The sequence below is a fragment of the Salmo trutta genome, chromosome 34, assembly GCF_901001165.1.
Source record: "Salmo trutta chromosome 34, fSalTru1.1, whole genome shotgun sequence".
NCBI lineage: Eukaryota > Metazoa > Chordata > Actinopteri > Salmoniformes > Salmonidae > Salmo > Salmo trutta.
This window is the reverse complement of record NC_042990.1, coordinates 11,068,901-11,074,900: the sequence shown is the minus strand read 5'-3', so window position 1 is coordinate 11,074,900 and position 6,000 is coordinate 11,068,901. Positions and strand designations below refer to the sequence as shown.

The following is a 6,000-nucleotide window of genomic DNA, read 5'->3' as shown; positions in this document are numbered from 1 at the left end:
CCTCCAGGCCTCTACCTTACCGTTTTCCAAGTTCCCCACAGTCCAGAAGTCCGAGTGCCTCCTCTTTTTCCCGACCCTTCCCTCCTTTGTTACTTCCTTCCGAAGCAGAACCCGAAGCCTCCCTTCTTTCTGTTGAAAGCCTGAAGCCCACCAGTGATAGATGTAAGAGCCTCTTTCCTCCCCCCTCTCCTTCCTCTTCCCCCTCTTGGTAGTGCAGTGTCCATAGGGTAGCCGGGGAAGGGACCCAGCGGCCTCCTCTCCAGATCCCCCCTCTGGCCCCTCATCAAGCCCTTCTGTCCCCAGCCGTTCTCTGCCACCAGCTCCCTGAGCAGGCCCAGGCGTGGGTCCTCTGGTCCCAGCTCCAGCAGCGGCCCCCAAGAGCGGAGGCCCGCTGCAGCTACAGCCCCTGGGACAGCGAGGGATGCCTGGAGCTGGAGTAAGTCAGCCTCCCACTCAGGGTTCGCCAACCTGGGCAGGATGGCAAGGGGGAAGTGGGGGTGCCCGTGTGCCCCCGAGATGGGAACCAGCAGATCCAGTGAGAAAAGAGTGAGCATCAGCTGAGAGGCACAGAGAAGGAATGAAGATAATCTCATCTATAGGTTGTTGGAAAGATAAAGTAGTTGTGAAATAAATCAAACCTATCCAGATATTTGCAAGCCCTGATTCTTAGGGCCCTGTTCAAGAATAAGAAAAACATAACTGTGTGGTGCAACAAAGAAGATAAACATCATAACACAGCATTCCTTCTTCCCACACAAAAATATTATTTTACCCTGAAATAGCACTAAGTGAGTTAGATAAGATAGGACAGCAGCACACAAAATGCACACCTAACATGCAGATTTCTACAGGTATTTACTTAGAACCATTTACTATGTAAGCACTGAATCATATGTACCTGTTGACAATATTATTACACAGAAATAAACAGAATATCAACATCCACACCTAATACCAACCACATAAGCATTGATATATCCATTGGCTTACCTTGTAGAGTTTTCAGTGTTTCTGCCTTGACATTCCCCTGACCCTTTAAATACCCCATAAATGAAAAGAGTTTATCAGCTGACAGCATCGTGATTGGTTAATCGGGCCCTTGACACACAAGTGTAACGCAACTCTGACATCTACATTCTTCTGACTTGGAAACAAGTCTTACTTAACTGATGGACTCTGAAGTGTCCAATTATTGTGCTTGATTGTGAAGTGAATCATTAGGATTTGAAGAAACCTCCTTAAGGTCTCAGTCATTAAGGTCATCTCACAGGGAGGACACAGACACACCTGAAAGAATTCCATTGTCCGGTTCTGTAAGGATCGACGGTGGTAGAGACGAGAAGCAGGTACAGGGAGTTAACATTTAATAATTATCGGACATGGAACGGAACAGGACAGGAATGCCTCTGGACAAGAACACATAACGACATTAATGCTGACACCGGGAATAAAGTGAGGAGCAGACCAATATAGAGGGGGTAATCAACTAAGTAATGGAGTACAGGTGAGTCCAAAATTACGCAGCTGTGCGTAATGATGGTGACAGGTGTGCGTAATGTAGGCAGTCTGTCGCCCTCGAGCGCCAGAGAGGGAGAGCGGGAGCAGGCGTGACAGTTTCCTGACATAATCCCAATCATTACAGACATAGTTCATAAATACTCTGGATCAGTCACTTTTCCCAATTGAACTATTCAAGTAAAAACGTCATAAAACAAGACTACTATTACAATCATACAATACCAACTATGTCTGAAATTCCAACACGAAAGATAACTTCTCTTTTGCTTTCTGTTTGCCATGTAAAAATCACTATGGTGCATTAAGTTTGTTGGAGCCTCTCCAGCGCGCTGACAATAAACAATGATTCATTTAAGATTGCCTTCGAGTGTCCCTCGTGGTAATTTCCAAGACACAGTCGTGGTTTATTGAAGTCACACCCAAACTATAGATTAAATTAATTACTTAACAGAGCGGTTATCCTCACAGAGGACAGTCCTCTGTGCTTAGTAAATTTTCCTTTTAAAGAGATTCTCCTGTACTTTTGTATACTTTTTAGCCAGTAGTTCTGAAAGTTGTGCTCACGAGCCAAAAGTGTTCCCTGAAAATTGCTTGCTCTGTCACACAAACTGTCACACAAACTGTCAACTGCGTTTATTTTCAGCAAACTTAACATGTAAATATTTGTATGAACATAACAAGATTCAACATTTGCCACATAAACTGAACAGGTTCCACAGACATGTGACTAGCAGAAATGGAATAATGTGTCCCTGAACAAAGGGGTGGTCAAAATCAAAAGTAACAGTCAGTATCTGGTGTAGCCACCAGCTGCATTAAGTACTGCAGTGCATCTCCTCTTCATGGACTGCACCAGATTTGCCAGTTCTTGCTGTGAGATGTTACCCCACTCTTCCACCAAGGCACCTGCAAGTTCCCAGACATTTCTGGGGGGAATGGCCCTAGCCCTCACCCTCCAATCCAACAGGTCCCAGACGTGCTCACTGGGATTGAGATCCAGGCTCTTCACTGGCTACGGCTGAACACTGACATTCTTGTCTTGCAGGAAATCATGCACAGAATGAGCAGTATGGCTGGTGGCATTGTCATGCTGGAGGGTCATGTCAGGACGAGCCTGCAGGAAGGGTATCTCATGAGGGAGGAGGATGTCTTCCCTGTAATGCACAGCGTTGAGATTGCCTGCAATGACAACAAGCTCAGTCCGATGATGCTGTGACACACCACCCCTGACCATGACGGACCATCCACCTCCAAATTGATCCCGCTCCAGAGTACAGGCCTCGGTGTAACGCTCATTCCTTCGACGATAAACGTGAATCCGACCATCACCCCTGGTGAGACAAAACCATGACTCATCAGTGAAGAGCACTTTTTGCCAGTCCTGTCTGGTGGAGCGACGGTGGGTTTGTGCCCATAGGCGACGTTGTTGCAGGTGATGTTTGGTGAGGACCTGCCTTACAACAGGCCTACAAGCCCTCAGTTCAGCCTCTCTCAGCCTATTGAGGACAGTCTGAGCACTGATGGAGGGATTGTGCGTTCCTGGTGTAACTCGGGCCGTTGTTGTTGCAATCCTGTACCTGTCCCGCAGGTTTGATGTTCGGATGTACCAATCCTGTGCAGATGTTGTTACACGTGGTCTGCCACTGCAAGGATGACCAGCTGTCCGTCCTGTCTCCCTGTAGTGCTGTCTTAGGCGTCTCACAGTACGGACATTGCCATTTGTTGCCCTGGCCACATCTGCAGTCCTCATGCCTCCTTGCAGCATGCCTAAGGCATATTAACGCAGATGAGCAGGGACCCTGGGCATCTTTCTTTTTGGGGTTTTCAGAGTCTGTAGAAACTTTAGTGTCCTAAGTTTTCATAACTGTGACCTTAATTGCTTACCGTCTGTAAGCTGTTAGTGTCTTAATGACCGTTCCACAGGTGCATGTTCATTAATTGTTTATGGTTCATTGAACAAGCATGGGAAACAGTGTTAAAACCCTTTACAATGAAGATCTGTGAAGTTATTTTGATTTTTACGAATTATTTTTGAAAGACAGGGTCCTGAAAAAGGGACGTTTCTTTTTTTGCTGAATTTATGTGCTCCCTCTCTTGCTCTGCTGTGTGTGCATCTTGCTAGCTGTTACTCAAATGGGAAAGGGGCTGAAGCTCATTGGCTGAAACTCTAATTGCTAGGGGGCTGGCCCATGTGGGGAATATGGTGCTGCACAGCTTCCAGGAAACAGTTGCTTTCAAACTAGAGATTTTGTGGCCAATTGAGGTAAAACAGTAATTCTGCTAATAGATTATGTATGAACTACACATTGAAACATCCAGCCCAAAGCAGGAGGTTTAAAAAATACTCACTAATTGCCAAAATTCCGGAGCATGTCTAAGAGGATTGTAGCATGATCCTAACTTAACCTGGTCTGTTAAAAGCAGTCTAGTAAGGTACGACTTCTCCGATTTGACTGATAGGAATTTACTTCAGCTATCTGATCTGTTGAAAAATGTTTTTAGACAACGAGTAGATTAAAGACAACCTATACTTCCATTAGTTAATACAGACCATTTATTAAAGATACAAAGACCTCATATTGTCATAATAGGGGTGGGATTGGGTTACTTGATATTGCACACACACATTTCCTGGCACTTACTGTGTACAATATAATCACAAACATCTATACATCTTGTTATTGATTACTGCATTGTTGGGTTTAGAGCTTGCAAGAAAGGCATTTGACTGTACTTGTGCTCATGACATTAAAACTTGAAACTCTAAACTTCATGCACATACTGATATTATAACCATGACAAACTGTGGAACAAAACAAGTAGTCACGAGGAATAATCATAAAATGCTTAAATTTACCATAACATTATTATATACTGAACAAAAATATAAACACAAGATGAAAAAATATCACAGATTTTACCGACTTACAGTTCATATAAGGAAATCATTGAAATAAATAATATGATATGCATTGCTGGGTCTCTGCTTTTCACTGACAGTCGCAACTCAACAACAATCTATTTTGTATTTGCAGCACGTGCTGCCCAACATGCGGGCTCTTCCAACTGTAGGCCAAATCATGCTTTCTGGTGTAGTATCCGATTTTCAATGATTTGATTTATTTCTGTATAGACAGGAGTAAGCTAATTAGGCTATATAATTTTAGCAATTTAATTATATTTACTTTAGTGAAAGCGTAGCTTCTTCTAGCCTTATGGATACGCCGCCTATGCCTTTTAATGTGGAATAAACACAACCAGTCAGGAGGTTTTCATCTGACTGCCAAACAATCGCTTAACAAAGGCTATCTGCGCACATTCGTCCACTCACTAAATAGTTTCAGCATCCAAACCCCAACAGTGCACTGAGCAGCCGCAATGTGATGAATGGAAAGAGACACCTGTTACTAAACACCTGCATGTATTGTAATGACATTCTGCCATTGTCATTAGGCCTACACTTAGCCTAGCCTGAATTGATGCATCCACTGTTGTCCACGCGGTCCTCAGACTCCGAATTGACCTCCAGCGTCTCGGCCTCTCATCTCCACCTTTACAAAATGTAAGTATTCTCCTCAAACCACAATGCAATTTGGAGCATAGACCACCATGTTTCATGCCTCAGACATGTAGTAATGTTAAATAATGGTGTAATAGCCTATATTTTTGAGGGCATGTTGTATTAATTGTGATAGGCTCATGTTTTACAGGTACGGCGTACCCCCAATATTTATTTTGCGGGGACGTCATACTGGACCTTACCGCCTTACTTTCACCCCTGATCTATGGCAAACATTAAATGCCTTACAACTGTTTTCTTTCTGAGTGTATTTGTGTAGCGACAAATCCCCTTAAATTCAGGTGGTAAAATAACTAGAAAGAAGCCCATTCTGTTGAGGTAAAAAAAAATATGGATACAGCAATATACACCCATGGTTAGATAAACCATACCCCATTCGGGTGAGTTTTGGTTAAGTGGGACACTTAAGCTTTGTAATGGATATGTTTAAACGTGTCCAATAACACGACCATCAATGCCTGTGTGTTAGTGTGGAGGTATGTGATTGTAAAAAAATGGGTTCAATGGGGATGGCGTCATCATTGTGGGCGTTCGGTCTTCATTGATGTCCATAGAGCAGCACCAAAAACAAAAATTGAACTTAAACAAAATTTTAGACTTTTTCCAAAGTCATTGTATTCTGTCACAATAATGCTCCTCTACTGTATGTGGCTCTTGTGTGGGAACATGACAACATCTTTCAGTAAGTTGTTTTGATCTTGAAGGATGATCTCATCCTTGTCGATCTTCATACTAAAGCTGAAAGTATGTGAAGTATACCTTGAAAGTATGTGAAGTACACCTAGGTTCATTGTGTCAAACAGCATGCTTGTTATTCTTCAGTGTTTTACTTCCTTGACAATCCTGTTCTGGATCAGAACTACAGTGACTCCTCTGTCTGTCCTGTTTATGACTAATGTTCC

The 6,000-nt window shown here is 43.3% G+C and overlaps 1 long non-coding RNA gene across 1 annotated transcript; it reads left to right on the top strand.

The window, feature by feature from the left end:
• Positions 1-213: 213 nt before the first annotated feature.
• Positions 214-5,672, top strand: LOC115173578 (uncharacterized). Its single transcript, XR_003871626.1, has 2 exons — positions 214-340; positions 5,380-5,672. It is a non-coding gene; the product is annotated as an uncharacterized LOC115173578 (long non-coding RNA).
• Positions 5,673-6,000: the final 328 nt, after the last annotated feature.